The sequence below is a fragment of the Lissotriton vulgaris genome, chromosome 6 (assembly GCF_964263255.1).
Source record: "Lissotriton vulgaris chromosome 6, aLisVul1.2, whole genome shotgun sequence".
Lineage (NCBI taxonomy): Eukaryota > Metazoa > Chordata > Amphibia > Caudata > Salamandridae > Lissotriton > Lissotriton vulgaris.
In genome coordinates, this window is record NC_141694.1 from 869,695,236 (window position 1) to 869,722,928 (window position 27,693).

Sequence of the window (27,693 nt, forward strand, 5' to 3'; positions counted from 1 at the left end):
AATGATGTAATACTTGGTCATGTGATGTAAAATTAACACTTTTCATTGGTTTAGAATTTTTCCTTCTCCCAAATGATGAAAACCCCTCCTTCTTTCCTCACTCTGACTTTCATCTTGGTGAGAGAAAGACCCCTTTTGATTCTTCAGCAATGGCTTCAATGGTTGCTTCAGCCAGTGTGCCCCCACCACCTCCTCCACCTCCTCATGGGAAGAAAAGACCACATACTTCACTAATTATAGAAGAGGAAGAAAATCAAGAAGAGGAGGAAGAAGAAGAAATTCCTGAGTTTTTGCCAGAAGAGCCCAGGAGATATAACAGGAAAGAAAATTACATCTGGCAATTTTTTAAATTTCCAGCTGACCAAAAAAAAGTCAATGCCAGATACGTCTTTTGCCGCATTTGCGGCGATCGTCTTTCCAGGGTTACTGACAAAAAGTACAGCTATGGGAATTATACAATGCACAGGCACATGGGTCGGTGGCACCCTAACAATTACAGCAATGCCCAGCTTCGCGACCAACAACAAAATCCCCCAGAAATGTCGAGAAGATCCGTTGTTCAGGAGGTATCGGGACCGGAGGCGAGGGAGGTGATCCCGAACATCCAAATCAACATGGGGGAAGTGAAGCAAGTCTGTGTGTGGTGCAACCAGACACTTTGCTACCGCGAAAGTAGCATTGCCCTTATAATGAGAGCCATCAACAATCATGTGTGCCCAAAACGACCCAAGAAATAAATTCTTCTTTTTTTCGTTGCTCCTGTTGAGCCCTTTTCACTGAATCATTTTTGTTTCCCCCCTACCCCCCAAAAAATAAAAAAAAATACAAAATGTTCAGAAAAAAACAAAAAAATATAAAAAATGTTCAAAAAAAAATAAAATAAAAATAAAACAACAAAAACAAAAAAAAAGTTCTTTTCAGAACTACCTCCCCATTATTAAAAAAAATTGGTAGAATTCTTTGAACTCTGCCAAGCTCTATTTCTATTAGTTCGCTCCCAGTTCGCACTCCGGTACGCGAACTTTGAGCGAACCAAAAAAAAATTTTTTAAAAAAAGAACAGTAAGTATAAGGAAAGGAAACAGACAGTTATGTTACAAAAAAGACAGCTATAGGGAGTAAAGAAAAGAAACTGTTACCCGCAATTCACTTCTGATCATGTCATATATTACATAATTTTTGACATGGTCAGTGACATCATCAGCAGTGGATTGCGAGTAACAGTTTTTTTTGTTCACTTCCTATAGCTGTCTTTCTTGTAACATAAATGTCTTTTCCTATCCTTATACTTACTGTTCTTGTTTTAAAAATTTTTGGAGATCATTCAGAAACAGTAACATTAATAGAGACAGAATTAGTGAATAATAATGACGAAGTATGAGAAGAGAGGGAGTGAGAAAAATACTGGAAGGAGTAGAAAAATTAAGTAATAGAGAAAGGAATGAGAGAAGTAGCAAACACAGGAAAGTAAAGATTAAAGAAATGAAGCAGTAGAACTAATAGATGTTAAATGTGATAGATTAAATGATTGATTGAGGGTGACGATAAGGTGTGTCCTCTCTAAAAGTTTGTTTAAGGTGAACCGTACTCTGGGTTGCATATCAAATTTATGCTTGTTGAAGAATACAGAGGAGATAATAGAGGTGAAGACCTACCATTGTAGTAAAACATGCCCACTTATTACATCATTCATAACATAGTCAGTGACATCATCAGCAGTGGAATGCGGGTTATAAAAGTAGAAAACATTTACCTTATAATTCTTGATAACTTTTAAAGAAAATTTTTCATATATTCAATCTGTAAATGAGAGAACAAACATTTCCAAAAATATTAAAACATGTATTTAAAAATTAGAAAAAAGAAGGGAAAAGGTTCAAGAAGAAACAGTTTTTAAACAACTTTGACACTTACAGAAACCTCTACTTCTCTACGACCCGTACACAATCCTAAAGATATTTATTTTAAACAAACAGTATCTTCATGCTGATGAAATGAGGCCTATTTTGAAACATGATGCTTCTTTTGCATTGCTTATGTCTCACAATAGTGATGCAATAACAGCGCAAAAGAGATGTAAAACCATCATAAAATTGTGTCTAACATTTTAAATGATTGTTTCAGGATGCAAATAAGATGTGTGCTTTCAAGAGCTTTCTTAGAGGTGAGGCCTATTTCTTTTTTTTCAAAAAAAACAGTACCCAGAAGTACAGCACTGTAAGCATTAGAATTGACACTTACAGAAGACTCACTTTTTCCATATCTACCTCACATTTCTAAATGTATATCATAAGTACAAAAAGCAGAACATTAATTATACATGTTAAATGGTTTATTTTTGCTGTTCTCAGAATGTATCAAATTTCACTTAAATCAGTGATTTGAAGGTATTCATCATGTAACAGCGGGGAAAAAAAAACACAATCAAAATGATTGTGTTTAAAAAACCCATACAACATAAGAATTCTGAATTCAAAACTCCTTAAAATTAACTTACTTTCAATAACGTCAAAGGATCTCCTATGAACAGCATCCACTCTGTTGTGCTATAAATATTTTCAGCCCGGCACTTTCTGAAAGAAAACCTCCATCATTTCGAAAAATATGTCACATACAAAAAAAGACTTCTCACATTCTATCACATGTTTCCACTAGGCCAAATCATGTTGCAGCGATTCGCAAATCTTGTAATTCTTCAAATCAAATCCCGTCATTTTCTATTTTCGCATCTTTCAAAAAGAAAACATTTGAGAATATTTTCACAATCCTGGACTACTAATATCTTACTCTTCTTTGTCACTCATGTTCTCCTTTTCCTATGACACTGATACTGCTTACTATGAAGCAGACTTACTTGCATCAGGTTTATATAGTTGGATTTTAAAATTGACATTATAATTAAAAGTTTTGGACCAATAATCTAGACAGCATTGCAGACTTACATTCCCTCTACTTGATGAACAATTTCCAATTCCTCACAGGAAATCCCAAAAAACTTTCTTTAAAATGTTGGTTTTAAAAACACCAGGTAAGAATTTTTAAGGTCAAACGGCAATTTTTTTGAATCATTGCAGAATGACCAGCCGTTTCGAGACTTTAAGTAAGCTGTATAATGTCCTGATGTTGTTGAAGGACCATCGTGATAGATAATTGCTACAGTTACAAAAGTCCTCCCTGATATTGACAGCTGAGAAGCCACAAATTTTTTTATTAAAGTTGACAATTTTGATCCATCAGGCTTACATCGTTGGATCATTAAAATGACATACTGGCCATATCTACGTATAAATAATGTTGACATCATATCACATTTACATTGGCTACACTCCATGTTGTGATCCGCTGCATTTACTAGCTTATTAAAGGACACTGATTTACTGTCTGGCAAAGTTAAATATATAAATCTTTCTGAGTCTACACTAGTAGTACTTGATACCCTACAGTTCTCGCAGGCATGCTGCCATTGATAAGAAAGCCCAAACAGGTGATCTACATCTACACCCTCATCTTGCAATACATCAAGCATATACATTAAAAACTCCTGACAATCTTGCTGATTATTTCCAGAGAAGTCTGTTTGACCTGAACATTCATCTAACAGATAACGAACTTCAGACACACTTTCTACTTTTGTTCGATCAGTGCTACATTTCTCGAAAACAGAATTCAACAAACAGCATAAAATTTGTTCTGAATTCAACAGAATCTGTTCTTTTAAACTCTCTAGTGAAAAGAGAACATTAACCACTACATTTGCATAGCAGTTGACACCAGAACTGTTTTCAAATTGAAAACCGACAACATCTTCAACAGAATCCACTTTCTTTCTGCTAACAATTTTTGCTTCATTGACTTTTGGCCTTTTTGCTACAACCTCCCTACTATTACTGATATTTCTACGTTTCCGGCCTACCACACGTTTCTCAAACAAAGGATATTGAGGCAAATGTGGCGCATACTCTCTTCTTAACCTATTGTATTCCTTAACACAATCTAGATCCGCACAAATGTTTGTGACATCACAGTCAATCAAGTACAATCCCGATAAAGTTCTAACTCGTGACAATGCCACATATGCCATACCCTCCTTGAACACAGAACTGCCAATATTCACCAATGCACTGTCTACACTTAAACCTTGCGATTTATGGATTGTCACCGCATATGCCAAGCAAACAGGAAACTGTTTACGGCGAACATATAAGTCTTTAACAAGCAAAAACCTAGCACAGCAACGACCAATTAGCTGTACTTCCTCAATGCCATCAAATTTAATTTTTAAAAATTCTATTCCATCTCTATTTCTGTATTTCTCAAAATCAACAACATTACCCATTGATCCATTTACCAGACCTCTTTCTACATGTAAATTCCTTCTCAAAATGATTCGGCAATTTAAACACACATTCAGAGTCTTTTCAAAACCCGCTGTTTTAGATATAGTCTTCTCTAATGAATCCAATTTTGATTTCAAATTGTCTGACAAAATAATTGTTGATCCCATATGCTCTATTTTGTCGATAGCTTCAAGTTTCACAATCTCTTGCTTTTCTAAATTCAACATTTTGTTGTTGAAGATGGCACATTCTGCAAGAGTTGGCATCAAACCATTTTTCATTTTCAAAAACTTTATTCGATTCAATACAAGAATCATAAAAGTAGAAGTACATTTACAACACACAGTAGAAAATTCACTTTTAAAAAACAGTTTTACAGTTTATGGCACTACAAAAGTTCATTGGCAGGTAAAGTCACATAACCATATTATTACTTTGGGTTAATCATCTCAGGATAATACATAATTTTATCAAGTAAAATAAATATTAAAAAGAATCACGGTGCAGGATTATAAAGTGCACATATCAAGTGGTCTAGTTCTTGGGGCAGAATTTTAGTCATAACGTTTCCTAATCTGGAGTGACACGCGTATAAAGTTCAACATCGCACAACAAACTATAGGGGATGACAGAGATATTAAGAAATCATAACCCTCTTTATAATGGCGTATTTGTTCTTCCTTGAGAATCGGTTTAATAAACCTGGTTCTCGGATCTTTATATAAGGAACAAAAAAGAACAAGATGCATTGTGTTTTGGCTATCTTTTTGATTACAGTTGCAAGGGGGGAGTTCCTTACACCAGCCCCTCTGTATCGGGAATGCAAAGAGAAAGTGCAAAGTATGTAGCCTGAATCTTGTCAAGTAAAAACGCCATTGTACATGATTTGTAAAGGTCAGATAGAACTGGTGCTGTAGGACAGCCTTAGGGGCATAGGGGCTGTCCATACAATTTACAATCGATGATTTCCAGTAATTCGATTTAATTACATTTTTAATGTCTCCCTGTATGTTTTCAGGGTTGTCAAAGATGTCACCCAAACCTATTTTATGAAACATTTCATTTACGTAAGATAGCCAGGGGATTTGATTCATATTTGACAGTTTCAAACAGTCCAGGATAATATCCTTGGTTAGCTGTAAATCCTCCGATAACCATATTTTGCCCCATAACAACAGAGGAGAAAGACGAATAATGTCGCTTACATAATTTAAACCTAGTTCATTGTGGGCAAATTTGTTTGAGGAGCCTGATGGGATCGCCAAGACACGTTTTAAAAATTTGTTTTCCATAATCTGTATCGTGTCAGGGCTATCTGTCCCCCAGACCCCCGCCCCATAGGTAGCAATCGATAGACATTTTGCTTTATACAGAGTTTTTAAGTGTGAAATGGGTTTTTGGCCTAGTTTGCCACAAAAACGGAACAATCCCTCTATTGAGCGACTAGCACTCTGGACTCGTGCTTTCATTAACGGTGCCCAACTTAATTTATGATTAAAAAGATTTCCCAAATAATTAAAATTTTCAACCTTGTCAATGACGGAGGTACCCACTGCAAACTTTCTGCTCTTGGTGCCCTTCGGGCCACAGACCATGATAAAAGACTTAGCAAAATTCACTTTAAGATCTAGGTCCAACATAAATTTGTGAAAGGCATCAAGGCAGTACTGCATGCTATTTGCAGTGAGTGTCATGAGTACCGTATCATCGGCATAGGAGAGCATAGGAGTGCTTCTACCATTTACTTTTGGGAAATCATGGCAATGGTCCAACAAATATTTTTCCAGGCCATTAGTATATACAAGGAATAAAAAAGGAGCTAATATGCATCCTTGTCGGACACCCTCGGTCGAGGGAATGGACTTGGTTTTCTCCCCCCCTGGTCCAAACCTTATGGCCACCGTGGTAGATTCATGGAGTCTTCGCAGGAGAGTGACCAGGGGTTCCTCGAAACCCATTTCCTCCATCATTTGCCACAACTTACTACGACACACAGTGTCAAATGCACTTGATAGGTCCATAAAAGCAAGATGGATTGAAGATTTTCTTGCCTTTGTGTATTTCCCAATAATTAGCGCCAAATTAAGGCACTGTTCAACAGTGCCTTTACCTTTTCTGAATCCATATTGGGAATTTACAATAAGGCCCACCGAATCCGCCCATGATTCTAATCGTGCTAAAATGACCCTGCCCAAAATTTTACATGATGCGTCAATTAGAGAGATTGGGCGTTGGCATCAAACATATCCCGGATTTCTTCTCAGTAATTTTCTTAAAAATATTCTCAGGCACAATCTCTTGTTCGGGATATAAATTTGACAGTAATCGTGCATTTAAAGCTTCTTTCCCATGCTCGGTCACTTTTCCAATTCTAATATCTTGTAGAATATTCTTGTAATCTTCATCCTTTGCCTGACGCATATTTTCATGCAGTTCAGCATAATTGAAGTTTAACCATATATTGACGTTGCCAATGCTCCCTAGGCACTTCCTGGTATCTTCATGCGTGAGTATTTTGAACACAGGTTGACCTTTTACTGGTGTCAGCTGCAGAAGATCTCCGAAAACAATGATGTGTTTGCCACCAAATAACACATCATATTCAGTTTTAAGTACTTCTTGCATTCTCAAATGCACAAAGGCAAGCATGACATTGGAAACCATGCTTACTTCGTCAATGATAAGTAGTTTCATTTTCCTCAAGACTCTTGAAACTTCACAGCAAGCATCCCCAGATAACTTGTTGTATTGTAATTTGTTGTCTTGCTCCACCTGCAGCATCAGTAGACGATGCAAAGTAATACCTTTAATGTTATGTGCTGCCAGTCCAGTAGGAGCGGTGACAACACAAGACAGCGATGACTCAGTCCTTTCCTGCAAATAACAAGAGATAGCTTTAATGAGGAAACTTTTTCCAGTTCCCGCTTCTCCACTCACGTACAGTCGGACAGGCTTCAACGATGTACATGAGCACTCGTTCTTCTCATGACTTAATCCGTGCTCAATTTCCTTGGTAACTTCATCATATATTTTCCTCTGCTCAACGTTGAGTTGTTTTTCCAAGTCTTCTAAGTTAACTGAATCCTCCTGAGCATGTGCCATGGCTCTTTCTACTTCATTCATAGCAGTGGCAGCTTCATTTTCGATAATAGGTCCTCCAAGTGGATCTTGACTCAATGAAACAGAACTCTGACTGTCCTGAGAACTGTCTTTGGCAATCTCGGCTGCAATCGTTGCTTCCTGCTCAATTTCCAAAGTTAGCATTTCTTGATATTTAGAAAAAGCAGGACATTCTATGGACTCCTTGGCTGCATTGAAAGAGTCTTCGTAACAGAGGAAATCTCCAAGCAGTTCCTCTTCTGCACGCCAAGGCTTGAAAAGTTGCAAAAGTGCTAAATAGAAAAACTCATTTTTTTCTGGAGATTCACCACTCAATTTTCGATGGTTTACTAATTGGCATTTTCTTTGCTTGACCAGGCATCCCTCACTTCCAATTACAGCATACACTCCTTTCTCAATATCTTCTTTGATGTTCCTCTTGAATATATAATTTTGGAGAACCTCATATAGACAAACATTCTCAAGGTGACTGCTTCGATTTGGATAATATGTATCCAACATGTTGGTCTTCAAAATGTCGGTACTGTTTGGTTCCTTTTCTGCCAAATACTCAATTTCCCGGACAGGTTTTAGAACTCGATTTCGCGTTGCAGCAAGACCAAGACTCGCCCAAACGAGACTCCTGGATTTGGCATAGAGACTTGCTGAAGACAATCGATCAGAACATTCGTAAGCTCCGATTTCTCGATGCGACAACATCTTCAGACTGAAACTGTACAACTTCTTGCTGAGGCTCTTTTCATGGGAAATGTCCTCCCACATATCCTTCAGTTCGGTCTTTTCTTTTTTGGTGATGTAAGATGTCACATACCGAGCCACAGCCATACAGTTGTCAGCCACAAACTGTATATCCATGTTAGCATTCCACATGGACAAAATCACTGGGTTGTAGTCATTGATGTACTTGGACTCTTCGTTCCTTTTCAAATTGTATGTATTCTTGGGTGATTTCCTCGTCACATTATGTCGCAGCGAAGACATCAAACTGTTCACTCTTCCTTTAGAAATCACCGGTCGTGGAAAGTTGAAACGACATTTGGTGTAGAACTTGTCCTTGTTTCTGAATTTACGACAACAGTACTTTCCACAACGATGGCTTTGGAAACGTAGAACTTGTTCTCTTAGGCTTTTCTTCTCCGTTGCGTTTGGAACAGCACACGTAGAATACTGTTCTATGAAATTCATCACTAAGTCATCCGGATCTGTTCCAAATTTAGGTGCATCCTTGATCCACAACAACATATGTATATGAGGGGCACCTCTTGCTTGGTACTCCTTTCTCCAGAAGAAATCCAACACCTCTCCAAGAGGTGGATTCTTTTTATTTGTGATGAAAGACATCATAGCTTCAAATCTATGATTGAAGTACCTGCATACATTCACTGGATCCAAAGAACACAGTTCTCCAGGTGTCTTGAATTCAATGTTTTCAATATTTCCATTTGCCTCTCGTAGAAATTCAAGTAAGTCTTCCCAGCCATACTCGGCACAGCTCAGAGTGAGGAACCATGTTGGAGTTCCTAAGTTCCTCAGCATACATTTTAAATCACCATGACGACGGTACCAGTACTCATTAGTACCACGCTGACACGCCATGAGATTAATTAAGTGAGAATCCAAAATACTGTCTTGGACATTGACTTTATGCATAAAGTCACTTGCCGAGATGTTTCGCATCTGTATACCACTTTTTAAAATGTGGTTCACTGCATATGACAGTCCTGACAGATCGCTTTCAAACAAGAGATGAAACAAATAGGGAATGCATTGACGAAACCTAGGATCTTCTGCATACAATCGTAAAGTCCGGTATTCAGACGCAGGAATTTGATGAGGTCGCTCATCATATCTTCCTCCTTGACCTGTGGGAAATAGCTGTGGGAAACACCGAGCTTCCAAACTTTCCTCCCAAACACTAATGGGACTCCCTTTGGCTTGTTTCATTTGAAACAACTCAATTGCATTCCCCATGACTTCCTTGGAATGCAAAGGATGAACACTATAATGTTCATATATTTCTTCACTATTAGACACCTCTACTTTCTCAATTTGGCCAGCACACAAAACGCTATCCTCTTCATCACTTACTTCCTCCTCTGCAACATATACATTCTTATAGTACTTATTATTTTTCTTCAAATACAAAGTTGCATTTTTCACTTTCCTAACATCCACTAAATCTTGCCATATTTTCTTATTCTTTGTCGGAACCCCATTAACCAAGATAACCAGAGGTTCCTCTTCCACTTTCTCAACTCCAATTGTGTTAATGTTTTTGTTCAAATCTAGAGGCAAATAAACAACTCTTCCCTTTAATCCTCTCTGTAAATCTGCTGGAGGCAACTTCCCTGTCTTTGGCTCCATTCTTACAATAGCCTGAAAGGGATGGATACTTTGAATCAAAATAGATTCATAAGTTTTTAAATCCTTCAATTCTGAAGGAATCTCAACCAATTCCAGATTATTATGAACCGCCCTAGCAGGCATCTGGTTTTGATTTCATTTATTACAACAATAAGTACACACACGTTGGTCCACTCCCAAATCAAAACAATTTTCTACCATCAAGTATGTGGCAAAATCCTTCCATTCACTATTATTTTCCCTTTCACTTTTTGCATATAAATCCACTAACTTAGTCTGATTCTTATAATAAGTGCGTCGACAACATACACAAGTGAAATTAGGCCTCTCACTTGATTTCATCTGAAACGTGGCAATTTCCTTCTGAAAATAATCTGTACTGGAAACCTGTACATTATCTTCAACATTACCCTCTACTTCAGGGTCAATTTGAACATTCTCATCTTTACTACCAAAGTAACAAAACTCAATTTCTTCACAAATATTCTTCACATCTATTTCAGAACCATGCAAAAGAGCAGCACATAATTGTTTAAGCATAATTGCTGGACTCTTAGCATAATACAACATTCTCACTAATTTTCTCACTTTATTATGATGCACTGCTAGCATCCTGAAATGATGAAAAACACTCTGGCATACTCTCCTGGAAAGACAAGCCAGTGAATGACCACGCAAACCTGTCATTTGTCTCACTCTGCAAGGATCTAAATCTTGCAACAACTTCATTTTCTGCTTCAAACTTTTCTTATTAAATGTCCGTATAAAATCACAAAGCAAATTGATGGAAACCTGTCGCACACTGCAAATAGAACTACACTTCCAAATGTACACAGGACCCTTAGGACGTCTTCCTAAAACCTCATCACTTAGCGCCTCTTCTGTCTCTGTTGTCACAAGTTGTTCTTTTTCAACTGGACAACCATCCTTCACTTCATAAGCTCGACCACTGGTGTCAACTGCAAACACCAAATCATTATCCTGAAAATAACTCTCCTCATTAAAAAATGCCTCACAACTTGAACTATGCATCCATTCTCCGGAAAAAACTTCACAAAAGTTAGTACGATTTACTACTCTCTTCCATCTACTTTTTGTTTTGAAATCAGAAATTACCTTGCTTAGTTTCCTAATTCTATTGATTACCAAAATAAACAACTTTCGCTTAATTTCAAAAGCATGATCAATAATTTTCTCTACATTTTTCTTCTTCTTATAAAATGCCGCTTTCTGTTGGCCTTTTTTTTAAATATTTTTCAATAAATTAACTATTATCCTGTTACGGAACATTCGATTTCGAATGTCCCTAAACTGTTGTTTCCTTCTACTATCATGCACAGAGTTATCTCTTCCTCTACCAGTAACATTTTTGATGGGTCTTTCCTTTCCATTTAAATTGCTTTTCTTTTTGTGGACTGAAACATTTTTTGGAGAAAAACTTTTTTTAGTACAAATATTTCTTAAGAATGATTTCGTGCTCTTACCCGGACCTTTCTTGGTGTTTTGACAAGTATTTGGGGAAGAGGACTGCTGCAATAAAACATCATCCTGCTGTCTTTGACGTTTTCTAGCCTTTCTAATTCTATTTTTTGTAGGCATTTTCCAAACTATGAAAGAATCTGCAGTTGAATCTGTTGAAAAATATAATAAAAAATGTTATTAACCACTATTACCAAACAGTAAATGAATAACAGTCATCTAAAACTTAATGCCCTACTAATTATTTAACATAGCAAATGTTTTCCACCAGCACTGCATCACAAAAATAACACTCAATGGTACAAAACAGGCATAGAACAATCATAAATCACTCCCTAATATTTTAAATGATTAATTCAGGATGACGATAAGATGTAGCCTATCTAAAGATTTGTTTAGGCCCAGATCTTTAGACTTGGGTGAATGTGTGTCAATGATCCACATTCGGTCCATCACCTGTTTTGTTTATTTGAGGTGAGGCCAACACATGGTTGCAGATAAGATTTTCACTGAAAAAAACCAAGGTAAAAAAACATGTGAAGGCCTACCAATGAAGTAAATCATTAAATGAAAACCAATACATTTCTGGAAATATGCACTGCTAGTGCTTCATAAGTTATTTTGGGTCATATTTATAAGGCATTTGAGTGTCTATTATGCTATTTTACGTTCTTCATGGTGCAAATTTCTTGTAAATACGCTCCCACCTGCGGTTGGCAAATTTAGATTTTGATTATGGGAGTTACATAGGCATGTTAATAATTTCCCAAAAATGGTGTATGACCCCAAACAACCTATGAAGCTCTAGTAGTACATATTCAGAAATTTAATTGATTTCAAAATTCGTTTTTAAACACAGCATATAAATCAATTGTATACCTGCATTCAAGAGGAAATGACTGAAAATGTCCTTGAGACACATGAAAGCGTTTTTTTGAATGCCCTTGCACCATTTTTGGGACATTTTTAACATGGCTATGTAACTCCCATAATCAAAATCTAAATTTGCCAAGCACAGGTGGGAGCGTATTTACAAGAAACTTGCCCCATGAGGAACGCTTTCCATTTAAAAAGGGAGAAATAACATCAAAAACACACAAATGCCTTATAAATATGACCCTAAACAACCTATGAAGCTCTAGCAGTACATATCCAGAAATGTAATTGATTTCAAAAATGGTTTTTAAAAACAACATATCTGTTTCAGCTTACATAAGAGACCATGGAATGGGCTTCATATACAACAATAACTTGTGTTACTGCATGCCAGAATGCTACACCGAATATGCAATTACAATTTCTCAAAGAAACAAAATCTATTTCTATATCACTACAGACAAAGCCACAGTTTAAAAACACAGCTTTCTTCATCATTTTCTCCTTAGCAAGATTTATCGCAAATGCGATTAAAAACGGCCGCAATGCATGAATATCGCTGAAAAGTCAACGATATTCATGCATTGTCGAGCAAATGCTCTTAGCCATGTTATCCACCTCCCATTGGATAACATGGCTAAGAACTGCTCGCAAATGCGAAAAAAAACGGCCGCAATGCATGAATATCGCTGAAAAGTCAGCGATATTCATGCATTTTCCAGCAAATGCTCTTAGCCATGTTATCCACTTCCCATTAAATAACATGGCTAAGAACTGCTCAGGGCCCCATGAGGAACGCTTTCCATTTAAAAAGGTAAACATAACATCAAAGACACTAAAATGCCTTCTAAATATGACCCCAAACAACCTATGAAGCTCTAACAGTACATATCCAGAAATGTAATTGATTTCAAAATTCGTTTTTAAACACAGCATATATATCAATTGTATACCTGCATTCATGAAGAAATGACTAAAAATGTCCTTGAGACACATGAAAGTGTTTTCTGGAATGCCCTAGCACCATTTTTGGGACACTATTAACATGGCTAGGTAACTCCCATAATCAAAATCTAAATTTGCCAAGCGCAAGTGGGAGCGTATTTACAAGACACTTGCCCCATGAGGAACGCTTTCCATTTAAAAAGGTAAACATAACATCAAAGACACTAAAATGCCTTCTAAATATGACCCCAAACAACCTATGAAGCTCTAACAGTACATATCAAGAAATGTAATTGTTTATCGCAAATGCGATTAAAAACGGCCGCAATGCATGAATATCGCTGAAAAGTCAACGATATTCATGCATTATCCAGCAAATGCTCTTAGCCATGTTATCCACCTCCCATTGGATAACATGGCTAAGAACTGCTCGCAAATGCGAAAAAAAACAGCCGCAATGCATGAATATCGCTGAAAAGTCAGCGATATTCATGCATTTTCCAGCAAATGCTCTTAGCCATGTTATCCACTTCCCATTAAATAACATGGCTAAGAACTGCTCAGGGCCCCATGAGGAACGCTTTCCATTTAAAAAGGTAAACATAACATTAAAGACACTAAAATGCCTTCTAAATATGACCCCAAACAACCTATGAAGCTCTAACAGTACATATCCAGAAATGTAATTGATTTCAAAATTCGTTTTTAAACACAGCATATAAATCAATTGTATACCTGCATTCATGAAGAAATGACTAAAAATGTCCTTGAGACACATGAAAGTGTTTTCTGGAATGCCCTAGCACCATTTTTGGGACACCATTAACATGGCTAGGTAACTCCCATAATCAAAATCTAAATTTGCCAAGCGCAAGTGGGAGCGTATTTACAAGACACTTGCCCCATGAGGAACGCTTTCCATTTGAAAAAGAAAACATAACATCAAAGACACTCAAATGCCTTATAAATATGGCCCAAAACAACCTATGAAGCTCTAGCAGTACATATCCAGAAATGTAATTGATTTCTAAAATCGTTTTTAAAAACAACATATCTGTTTCAGCTTACATAACAGACCATAGAATGGGCTCCATGTACCACAATAACTTGTGTTACTGCATGCCAGAATGCTACACCGAATATGCAATTACAATTTCTCAAAGAAACTAATTCTATTAGTATATCACTAGAGACAAAACCACATTTTAAAAACACAGCTTTCTTCATCATTTTCTCCTTAAATCATACTATTCTCTATCTAAATTAAATAAATCTTTTCTCACCTTAGCAAATATTTTTTGAGTTTTGAAAACAGTCTCAGAAATACACCAAATTGTCTTCAGCAGAAGAAAAAGGATGCACTCCAAAGGCTGCAGCTATTGAAAGCACAGAAATACAGATATTCATTTCACATATCTCTCATATTAGCCAATCATAACTCTTCCCTCACTTTTTTCAAATCAAAACCCTCCCCCCTCTGCCCTCTCTGCCTTTTTTCCATAGCAACCACCTCCTGGAAGACCTCTCATGTTTGCAAATTCACACAACAATGTTTCAATTGAACTCTGAACTCTCAGTGCACCTGCGTATCCAGTGCAATCTTTCATTAACTGTTTCTTCCTTGACCATTCAAATTACATCTTTCAAAGAACACATCCATGCACCCTAACTTTCTGTTTTCAGAAATGGAAATGCACCAATCACTGCTAATGATTCATTAGCATTGGAAATCCACACTTTTTTTTCTTTAGAAACTCCTACTGTTTCAACTGCCCTTTCATTACCACACTTCAACTGACTGCAGAACAACATTCTCCCACCATGTTTAAGGTCTGGATTGTTGGACATAGTTACATCCACTGGGCTCAAAGGTATGCTGAGAACAGAAATTTACCTAACCTCAATTTACAAGATGTGGAAATTAAGTGGTTGGGCCAAAGAGGATTAAAATGTCACCAATTGATACCATTGGTGAAAACCTTTATGCATTTGCCAAAACCTGACCTGTTAATAGTGCACTGTGGAGGTAATGATTTGGGCACTTTGACAGGGGTAGGTCTGGAAATGCTTTTAAAGGACACCTTTGAGCAATTAATGACACTTTTTCCTCAAACTGCCTTGGTATATTCCAATATATGCCAAAGACAGAAATGGAGGTGGTCCAACCAATTTTCTCCACAAATTGAGAAAGCGAGGAAGCATGTAAACAAATCTGTTTCAGCTTTCATGAGAGACCATGGAATGGGCTCTCTGTACAACAATAACTTGCGTTACTACATGCAAGATATCTACAGAGGAGATGGAGTTCACTTCTCAGATGAGGGCAACAGAATTTTCATTCTGAATTTAAGACTGTGCATTGGTACCTACTTATAAGTACCTAAATGTACCATAAACCCAAAAGCTCTTCTCAGAGCTACCCTTCATCTGATCACACACTTTTATTATTTTTTTTCTAACTTTTTTCCTGTAATTTTCAACAAAATACGCTCAAAGAGCGCTATCCGGTACGCGAACTGGAAGCTAACCGCGCAAAATTTCAAAAAAAAAGTTTTTTCTTCGCACATATAGTCCTCCTCAGCCACCCTCAGAAAACGTAGGGGGGCAAAATACTTGTACCATGCCCCCTTCTACCCATTCAGAACATTATTTATCCTCCATTTTATACCTTGATTCGACTGAAACACAAAATGGTGGACTCCCGTTACGCTCCTAGTTCGCGGACCGGACCGCTTCCCGGGAAGCGGTCCAAAAAAAAGGTGGGAAAGTAATTTACAGAAAAACGACTAGAGACACTCTCACCAAATATAAATTAGCTCATACTACATAACAATCCCTTTCATTCTCACAAATTTGATTGAAATTTCATTTAGCCATTTAGCCTGTAGACCTCTCCAAGTACCGTGAGGTAAATTACTTCACAAAACACATCTGAACTGTTGGAATTGACAACCAATGAAAATGTTACTTTCATTTTCTACTTTTATTACCTGACATTTGATTGGTTATATACCTGTATATATATAAAGGAAGAGAAGGAAACACAGCCATTTTGACTACTATTTCTTGTTGTACCTCACATTTCAATAGCTTCCAAAAACTTCAACTTCTTTGTGAAGGTAAGTTATAATTTTTAAAAATGAAATATATTGTGCACTATAACTTAATATAGTAGACTTTTTCTGCTAGATATACACTATCCCTCTGTAGTAGTAATGTATTTAGATAGACTTCTCTGTTATAGTTATGAATGGAGTTAGGCTTGTCTTGGTTACATCACATACACTTTTTTATAGTCCTATTTCCACTCTGATACTATACACTGCCAAAAGATAAATTCACTGATAAAAACTGACTATCTAAAATTAATCCCAACAGTGCCCTATCTCTACTAATATATATTTTTAAAATCCAAATTTCAGGCAAAATGGAAGGCGAAAACCAAGTTTCTTTTGAGATGGACCTGCAAGAGAGCAGCCTGGAATTGATTGAACAAATTGACATGGAATTTATGGATGTAAGCTTGGATAATGAACTGCTGCAATGTGTCCAAGCAGTAGATGCCCTCCTTGCAAATGAGGACATTTTACAACCTCACAGATTGCAAACAATATTTCAAGAAAATAATGACATTTCAGACACTGAAATGTTAGAAAGTTTAATAAATTATGAAAAACAATCAAAATAAAAAAAAAACTTTAAAAATAAAGAAAACAAAAAAAAACAACAAAAACAACAAACAATTAACATACAGTCTTTGAAAAGTGTATCATTCTATTATCCTTATAGTACGCTGCCCAGAACGCTTTCCGGTTCGCGTACTAGGCGCTAACCACGCAAAAAAAAAAAATTTTTTTTTTGACCCTCCTGGGCCCTTTTAAAACCTCCACATAAAACCTAGGGGGTCAATGAGGATCTACTATGCCCCCTTATGGTAATTTCCCCCTTTGTTTTGGCCTCCTCTTGTCTCTCGATCCTACCGAGAGACAAGATGGCGGCTGCACCGGACTGTTTAGAATGTTGACAGACACCGAAGAGCCAATCAGCTTTCCGTGCGCAAAGTTCCGTAACGCGAAAAGTACGCGAACCGGATCGCTGCCCGGAGCGCTGTTACAGATATATATCTTGATTTAAACGTTAATTTCTCAAAATCCACTGAAGCACATATATTGAGACCTAGCAAAGGCACATCGGGCTAACAGTCCCTACAATTTTGCCAAGTTTCGTGGAAATCCATTCAGCCGTTCGGGCTAAAAGTGAGTCCAACCGCCCTATGGAAATTAACATGGGAAAAACGCGTTTTGGGACCCCCCTTTTTTCTCGGCCCCCCCTTGACGACCCCCCCCAAATTTTCAGGGGCTGCTCAGAAACAAAATGTGCCATTTTCCTGAAAATTTCAGCCGATTCCGTCCACAAACGCCAAAGTTATTAGACATAGAATTTTCAGAAATCCCATAGGGAAAAAATCCTAACTATATATACCTACTGGCGACCGCCAGTAGGTAATATATATATATATATATATATATATATATATATATATATATATATATATATATATATATTCACTGAAAAAACCATAGGTTATAGACCATATATAGTTAGGAATTTGCATTTACAAAACCTTGAAAATTCACTGAAAAAACCATAGGGTAGAGACCATATATAGTTAGCTGGACATTTTATTGACATAAAACCAATGAAATTCCATATATAGTTAGTTGCACTAACTATATATCGCGCACCCGCAATCCACTGCTGATGATGTCACATATTACATCATTCATGACATGGTCAGTGACATCACTGATGACATCACTGATGACATCTCAAATGACATCACTGATGACATCACTGATGACATCACTGATGACATCTCAAATGACATCATCTAGTGTCTGTGTGTTTTTGTAAAGTTTAAATATGTTTTACATATTGAAGAATGAGTGGATGTATGGAAGACTGAGTGTGTGTGTGGCTGGCTGGGAGGTGTGTGACTCTGTGCATATCAATGTGTACTTGTATCAGTGATTGTATAAGAGAGTAAGTATGTGTTAGTATATGTGTGAAAAGTATGGTGTTCTGTGTTTAACTGTATAGATGAGGAAATCGAAGTGTGATTGATTCTTCACAGGACTGACTAGGTGTATGAGTGCATATGATAGTGTTGTAATAATGAGTGACTGTATGTATGAGTGATTGTATGGGTGAATGAGTGAATGTCTGTGTAGACGTAGGAATCAGTGAGTGCGTATGTAGTAACTGGTATTGGTGTGTCATGATGTCATCAGTGATGTCATTTGAGATGTCATCAGTGATGTCATTTGAGATGTCATCAGTGATGTCATCAGTGATGTCATCAGTGATGTCACTGAAGTATGGTGTTCTGTGTTTAACTGTATAGATGAGGAAATGGAAGTGTGATTGATTCTTTACAGGACTGACTAGGTGTGTGAGTAACTCCATGGATGAGTGGCAGTGTGTGAGTGTCTGCATAGGTGTATGAGTGCATATCATAGTGTTGTAATAATGAGTGACTGTATGTATGAGTGATTGTATGGGTGAATGAGTGAATGTGTGTGTAGACGTAGGAATCAGTGAGTGCGTATGTAGTAACTGGTATTGGTGTGTCATGATGTCATCAGTGATGTCATTTGAGATGTCATCAGTGATGTCATCAGTGATGTCATTTGAGATGTCATCAGTGATGTCATCAGTGATGTCACTGACCATGTCATGAATGATGTAATATGTGACATCATCAGCAGTGGATTGCGGGTGCGCGATATATAGTTAGTGCAACTAACTATATATGGAATTTCATTGGTTTTATGTCAATAAAATGTCCAGCTAACTATATATGGTCTCTACCCTATGGTTTTTTCAGTGAATTTTCAAGGTTTTGTAAATGCAAATTCCTAACTATATATGGTCTATAACCTATGGTTTTTTCAGTGAATTTCATTGGTTTTTTAAAAGCTAATATCTATAGCTGTAAAATATATTCTTTATTACGTGACGTATCACGTAGCCACGTGAGACGCCTCATGGCGCGTCGCATAACCGTGACGTATCGGCTCTGCAGCGCAAACAAAACCCGTAACGTAAGCGTGCCGGAGCACACTTACAGATATATATATATTTTTTAACCTTAATTAGACAAAATCCACACGTGCACATATCTTGAGGCCTTGCAAAGGCACATCAAACAAACAGTCCCTAACATTTTGCCAAGTTTGCTGGAAATCTATTCCCTTAATTTTTTTTTTTACTGTTTCTCTTGGTTTTCCCCTTGTTACGCTTACCGGGACGCTACCCGGTACGCGAACCGGACGCTCCAAAAACACAAGATGGCGGACTCCCGTTACGCTGCCGGTTAGCTGCCCGGTTCGCGTACCGGGAAGCGCCTCTACCGCGAAAAATCGCGGGGGACTTTAATATCCCCCTCATCAATCCTAGGGGGTCAGGAGGGGTTTACCTTGCCCCCTTTCCTTCATCTCCCCCTTCTTTTTTCACCACATCTTGTCTCTCGAACCTACCGAGAGACAAGTTGGCGGCCGCTCCGGACTGTTTACAATGTTGACAGCTACGCTGCCGGTTAGCTGCCCGGTGAGCTGCCCGGTGAGCTGCCCGGTTCGCGTACCGGGACGCGCCTCTACGGCGTAAAATCGCAAAAAAAATGTTTTTTTGTTTTTTGCCCCGCGTGCCACTTTAATATCCCCCTCATCAATCCTAGGGGGTCAGGAGTGGTCTACCTTGCCCCCTTTACTTCATTTCCCCCTTCGTTTTTCACCACATCTTGTCTCTCGATCGTACCGAGAGACAAGATGGCGGCCGCTCCGGACTGTTTAGAATGTTGACAGACAACGGAGAGCCAATCAGCTTCGCTTCACGAAGTTCCGTTACGCGTCAGGTACGCGAACCGGGGCGCTAACCGGACCGCTGTCACAGATATATATATTTTTTTAAACGTTCATTTCTCAAAATCCACTGGAGCACATATATTGAGACATAGCAAAGGCACGTCGGGAAAACCATATCTACAATTTTGCCAAGTTTCATGTAAATCTATTCAGCCGTTCGAGCTAAAAGTGAGTCCAACCGCCCTATGGAAAAATGAATGGGAAAAACGCGTTTTGGGACCCCCCTTTTTTCTCGGCCCCCCTTGACGAACCCCCCCCAAATTTTCAGGGGCTGCTCAGAAACAAAATGTGCCATTTTCCTGAAAATTTCAGCCAATTCCGTCCACAAACGCCAAAGTTATTAGACATAGAATTTTCAGAAATCCCATAGAGAAAAAATCCTAACTATATATACCCACTGGCTATCGCCAGTAGGTAATATACATATATAAACATATATAATCTGCATATCTATATAAATATAAATGCATGCATACATATACATATATGCATACATATGCATGTTATTTACATGAAAGTTTTAAAAACACTAATAAAAGCAAAGCTAAAAAGCCACCTCATTACAAACAGAATGGCTTTAACTTAAACGAGGGCGAGATCTATTGCATTTTCAATGCTTGTTTACTTTGGTTCTACCAAGAAGGCATTCAGATGTGTCACACATTTGCCATAAATTCTGAATGTTAGCACTCTAGTTGCTCATTAGATCACTGTAGTAAAGCTAGTGCTCACCAGGGAAGTCTGCTGCTAATCATGGTTTGCAGCCATTTTCCCGCATTTTTTATCCCGCAGACTTTCAGTCCGCATACCATTATCCCGCAAGGTCATTGACCTCGCATACCATTATCCCGCATTGTTTCAAAACGCATGTGCATTTATCGCGCATGCCTTTACAAAGAATTACGTTTTAAAGGCATGTATGGTAAATGCATTTGCGTTGTGAAAACCACGATGACGAGAGAGGTAAGTGGGTTTGTGTTAATTTTTTCGTGGGTTAGTGATTGTGTAGTGTAGTGTAGTGTTGTGTAGTGTAGTGTTGTGTTAGTGTAGTGTAGAGTTGTGGTGGTTGTTTAGTGTAGGGTCATGCTGGGGGTAGTGTTTTAGGGTTTAGGGTTGTGTTGTAGTGTTTGCGTAGTGGAGGGTCATGCTGGGGCTAGTGTTTTAGGGTTTAGGGTAGTGCTGTAGTGTTTGCGTAGTGTAGGGTCATGCTGGGGGTAGTGTTTTAGGGTTTAGGGTTGTGCTGTAGTGTTTGCGTAGTGTAGGGTCATGCTGGGGCTAGTGTTTTAGGGTTTAGGGTAGTGTTGTAGTGTTTGCGTAGTGTAGGGTCATGCTGGGCGTAGTGTTTTAGGGTTTAGGATAGTGTTGTAGTGTTTGCGTAGTGTAGGGTCATGCTGGGGGTAGTGTTTTAGGGTTTTGGGTAGTGTTGTAGTGTTTGCGTAGTGTAGGGTCATGCTGGGGTGTAGTATTTTAGGGTTTAGGGTAGTGTTGTAGTGTTTGCGTAGTGTAGGGTCATGCTGGGGGTAGTGTTTTAGGGTTTTGGGTAGTGTTGTAGTGTTTGCGTAGTGTAGGGTCATGCTGGGGTGTAGTGTTTTAGGGTTTTGGGTAGTGTTGTAGTGTTTGCTTAGTGTAGGGTCATGCTGGGGTGTAGTGTTTTAGGGTTTTGGGTAGTGTTGTAGTGTTTGCGTAGTGTAGGGTCATGCTGGGGGTAGTGTTTTAGGGTTTTGGGTAGTGTTGTAGTGTTTGCGTAGTGTAGGGTCATGCTGGGGGTAGTGTTTTAGGGTTTTGGGTAGTGTTGTAGTGTTTGCGTAGTGTAGGGTCATGCTGGGGGGTAGTGTTTTAGGGTTTTGGGTAGTGTTGTAGTGTTTGCGTAGTGTAGGGTCATGCTGGGGGTAGTGTTTTAGGGTTTTGGGTAGTGTTGTAGTGTTTGCGTAGTGTAGGGTCATGCTGGGGGTAGTGTTTTAGGGTTTAGGGTAGTGTTGTAGTGTTTGCGTAGTGTAGGGTCATGCTGGGGGTAGTGTTTTAGGGTTTAGGGTAGTGTTGTAGTGTTTGCGTAGCGTAGGGTCATGCTGGGGGTAGTGTTTTAGGGTTTAGGGTAGTGTTGTAGTGTTTGCGTAGTGTAGGGTCATGCTGGGGTGTAGTGTTTTAGGGTTTTGGGTAGTGTTGTAGTGTTTGCGTAGCGTAGGGTCATGCTGGGGGTAGTGTTTTAGGGTTTTTACGGTAGTGTTGTAGTGTTTGCGTAGTGTAGGGTCATGCTGGGGGTAGTGTTTTAGGGTTTAGGGTTGTGTTGTAGTGTTTGCGTAGTGTAGGGTCATGCTGGGGGTAGTGTTTTAGGGTTAAGGGTTGTGTTGTAGTGTTTGCGTAGTGTAGGGTCATGCTGGGGGTAGTGTTTTAGGGTTTAGGGTTGTGTTGTAGTGTTTGTGTAGTGTAGGGTCATGCTGGGGGTAGGGTTTTAGGGTTTAGGGTAGTGTTGTAGTGTTTGCGTAGTGTAGGGTCATGCTGGGGTGTAGTGTTTTAGGGTTTTGGGTAGTGTTGTAGTGTTTGCGTAGTGTAGGGTCATGCTGGGGGTAGTGTTTTAGGGTTTAGGGTAGTGTTGTAGTGTTTGTGTAGTGTAGGGTCATGCTGGGGGTAGTGTTTTAGGGTTTAGGGTAGTGTTGTACTGTTTGTGTAGTGTAGGGTCATGCTGGGGGTAGTGTTGTAGTGTTTGCGTAGCGTAGGGTCATGCTGGGGGTAGTGTTTTAGGGTTTAGGGTAGTGTTGTAGTGTTTGCGTAGTGTAGGGTCATGCTGGGGTGTAGTGTTTTAGGGTTTTGGGTAGTGTTGTAGTGTTTGCGTAGCGTAGGGTCATGCTGGGGGTAGTGTTTTAGGGTTTAGGGTTGTGTTGTAGTGTTTGCGTAGTGTAGGGTCATGCTGGGGGTAGTGTTTTAGGGTTTAGGGTTGTGTTGTAGTGTTTGCGTAGTGTAGGGTCATGCTGGGGGTAGTGTTTTAGGGTTTAGGGTTGTGTTGTAGTGTTTGTGTAGTGTAGGGCCATGCTGGGGGTAGGGTTTTAGGGTTTAGGGTAGTGTTGTAGTGTTTGCGTAGTGTAGGGTCATGCTGGGGTGTAGTGTTTTAGGGTTTTTGGTAGTGTTGTAGTGTTTGCGTAGTGTAGGGTCATGCTGGGGGTAGTGTTTTAGGGATTAGGGTAGTGTTGTTGTGTTTGTGTAGTGTAGGGTCATGCTGGGGGTAGTGTTTTAGGGTTTAGGGTAGTGTTGTACTGTTTGTGTAGTGTAGGGTCATGCTGGGGGTAGTGTTTTACGGTTTAGGGTAGTTTAGTTGTTTAGTGTATGCTAAAGGCATATTCGCTCTAAAAGTTTTCGTTATTTTAATTTGCGGCCTAATAGTACATGCAGGATTTCGTCATATATTCGCTAATCATACTTTCTATGGCAAAATGAACCCCCTCATTTTGTTCCTTTTTAAATTAAATGTTTTAAGAGTTACCACTTTATTCCAATCAAGATGGCTTCAGGTGTGCCATACCTTTGTAATAAGTAGGACTGTTAGCACTCTAGTTGTTCTTTAGAACACTCTGGGACATTCTGTCATTGGGCTATAGTTGGGCTACATCTGGCTGATATTTGGGCTACATTTGTTTTTTTTGTCTCTGGTGGCCATCTTTGGGCTACATTGGGCTACATTGGGCTACATTTGGGCTCCAACATATATATAGCCCAATGTAGCCCAATATATATTTTTCAAAGTTAATTTTTGTAAAAACCACTGGAGCCTATATCTTGAGACATAGCAAAGGCACATCGGGCTACCAGTCCCTACAATTTTGCCAAGTTTGGTGTAAATCCATTCAGCCGTTCAGGCTAAAAGTGAGGCCAACCGCCCTATGGAAAATTGCATGGGAAAAACACGTTTTGGGACCCCCCTTTTTTCTCGGCCCCCCCTTGACGAAACCCCCCCAAATTTTCAGGGGCTGCTCAGAAACAAAATGTTCCATTTTCCTGAAAATTTCAGCCAATTCTGTCCTTAAACGCCAAAGTTATTCGACATAGAATTTTCAAAAATCCCATAGGAAAAAAATCCTAACTATATATACCTACTGGCTATCGCCAGTAGGTAATATATATATATATATATATATTCACTTAAAAAACCATAGGTTATAGACCATATATAGTTAGGAATTCGCATTTACAAAACCTTGAAAATTCACTGAAAAAATCAAAGGTTATAGACCATATATAATTAGGAATTAGCATTTACAAAACCTTATTTTACTCACACAAAACCATTGAAATTCCATATATAGTTAGTTGCACTAACTATATATCGCGCACCCGCAATCCACTGCTGATGATGTCACATATTACATCATTCATGACATGGTCAGTGACATCACTGATGACATCACTGATGACATCTCAAATGACATCACTGATGACATCACTGATGACAACATCCAGTGACTGTATGTTTCTGTAAAGTCAAAATATGTCTTACATATTGAAGAATGAGTGGATGTATAAGTGTCTGGATGAAGGATTTAGTAGGTGCATGACTGACTGTATGAGTGAGTGATTAAATGTGTCTCACTGAGTGCATGGGTTAGTGACTAAACTTAATGACATCACTGATGACATCACTGATGACAACATCCAGTGACTGTATGTTTCTGTAAAGTCAAAATATGTCTTACATATTGAAGAATGAGTGGATGTATAAGTGTCTGGATGAAGGATTTAGTAGGTGCATGACTGACTGTATGAGTGAGTTATTAAATGTGTCTCACTGAGTGCATGGGTTAGTGACTAAACTGTCTTAATTTGTGCATCATTATGTCTGTTGTTCTGTAAACTGCTGCATGTGTTGATCAGTAGCTATATGAGTAACTATATGGGTTATTGATTGGTTGCCCAAGTATTTGTATGGGAGACTGAGTGTGTGTGTGGGTGGCTGGGAGGTGTATGACTCTGTGCATAGATGTCTGAGCAGTTGATTCACTAGATGTATGTGTTCAAAAGTGCATTCGGAAACAGCTGTATGGGCGGTTGACTGTGTGCATGAGTGTATTGGTGAGTGAATGGATATCTCAGTGCTACATGTCAAAGTAAGTACATATGTAAAACACAGTACATGTGAGAGTTGACATATATAAATAACTGTGCATAAGAGCCAGTGAATGTGTGAGTGGCTGTATGGATCATTGTGAACTTGTATCAGGGATTGTATAAGAGAGTAAATATGTGTTAGTATATGTTTGAATAGTTAAGGTGTGTATAACTGTATAGTTGAGGAAATGGAGGTGTGATTGATTCTTTGCATGACTGACTAGGTGTGTGAGTAACTCCATGGATGAGTGACAGTCTGTGAGTGTCTGTTTACACTGATTGTATCTAAGGTTATATTAGAGTCGGAAGAGGTTCATCGTATTATCACATGAATGATATCATCAGTGATGTCACCAGTGATGTCATTTGAGATGTCATCAGTGATGTCATCAGTGATGTCATTTGATATGTCATCAGTGATGTCATCAGTGATGTCATTTGAGATGTCATCAGTGATGTCATTTGAGATGTCATCAGTGATGTCATCAGTGATGTCACTGACCATGTCATGAATGATGTAATATGTGACATCATCAGCAGTGGATTGCGGGTGCGCGATATATAGTTAGTGCAACTAACTATATAAGGAATTTCAATGGTTTTGTGTGAGTAAAATAAGGTTTTGTAAATGCTAATTCCTAACTATATACGGTCTATAACCTATGGTTTTTTCAGTGAATTTTCAAGGTTTTGTAAATGCGAATTCCTAACTATATATGGTCTATAACCTATGGTTTTTTAAGTGAATTTCAATGGTTTTTTAAAAGCTAATATCTGTCGCTGTAAAATGTATTCTTCTTTAAATCTTAAAATATATTTGACATGTTTTTTATACAATTTTTTTTAAAAATTTTTTTTGTTTCGCTTCCAGTCCGCGAACCGGTCAGCTTCCCGTTAGCTCAATTTAAAGCCGCGACTCGGTCCGCGAACCGGTAAACGTTCCTTTAGCGTAACTGTTACGTTAGAATGACGTTTTGCGTTGTCGCGTAATACGTCATTTGACGCGCCAAGTTAGCGGACCCGGAAGCGGACCGGAAAGCGGAGCAAAGCGCGAAACGTAAACACAGCAGGTCATGTGACTCGGTAATAACACTTTTCATTGGTTCATTTCACTTTTAGTTTCCTAATGATGTAATACTAGGTCATGTGATCTAAAATTAACACTTTTCATTGGTTTAGAACTTATACTTTTCCCAAATGATGAAAACCCCTCCTTCTTTCCTCACTCTGACTTTCATCTTGGTGAGAGAAAGACCCTTTTTCATAGTTGAGCAATGGCTTCAGTAGTTGCTTCAGCTGGTGCACCCCCACCACCACCTCCACCTCCTCATGGGAAGAGAGGACCACCTGCTTCAGTAATCATACAACAAGAAGAGGAAGAGGAGGAAGAGCAGGAAGAGCCAGAGTTTTTGCCAGAGGAGCCCAGGAGGTATAATCGAGAAGAAAACTACATTTGGCAATTTTTTAAATTTCCTGAGGGGCAAAAAAAAGTGAATGCAAGATATGTGTTTTGCCGTATATGCGATGATAGACTGTCAAGGGGGACTGATAAAAAATACAGCTACGGCAATTACACTATGCATAGGCATATGAGTAGGTGGCACCCAAACAACTATAGTGCTGCCCAGCTTCGTGATGAGCAACAAAATCCCCCTGCGATGGTAAGAAGATCTGTTGTTCAAGAAGTGTCGGGACCAGAGGCGAGGGAGATGGTCCCAAACATTCAAATGAACTTTGGGGAAGTGAAGCAAGTGTGCGTGCGCTGTAACCAAATCATTTGCTACAGAGAAAGTAGCATTACTCTAATTATGAAAGCTATCAATAATCATGTTTGCCCGAAACGCCCCAAGCAATAAATTCTTCTTTTTTTCGTTGCTCCTGTTGAGCCCTTTTCAATGAATCATTTTTGTTTCCCCCTCCCCCAAAAAAAACAAAAAAATATCAAAATGTTCAGAAAATACAAAAAAAATAAAAAAAATGTTCAGAAAAATATTTAAAAAAATTTAAAACAACAAAAACAAAAAAAAAGTTCTTTTCAGAACTACCTCCCCATTATAAAAAAAATTGGTGGAATTTTTGAAACTCTGCCAACCTCTATTTCTTTTAGTTCGCTTCCCGGTTCGCACTCCGGTACGCGAACCGGGAGCGAACTAAAAAATTTGTTTTTTAAAAAGAACAGTAAGTATAAGGGAATGAAACAGACAGTTATGTTATAAGAAAGACAGCTATAGGGAGTAAACAAAAGATACTGTTACCCGCAATCCACTGCTGATCATGTCACATATTACATCATTCTTGACATGGTCAGTGACATCATCAGCAGTGGATTGCGAGTAACAGTATCTTTTGTTTACTTCCTATAGCTGTCTTTCTAGTAACATAACTGTCTATTTCCTACCCTTATACTTACTGTTCTTGTTTTTAAAAAAATTTTGAGATCATTCAGAAACAGTAACATTAATAGAGACAGAATGAGTGAATAAGAATGAAGAAGTATGAGAAGAGAGGGACTGAGAAAAATACTGGAAGGAGTAGAATAATTAAGTGATAGAGAAA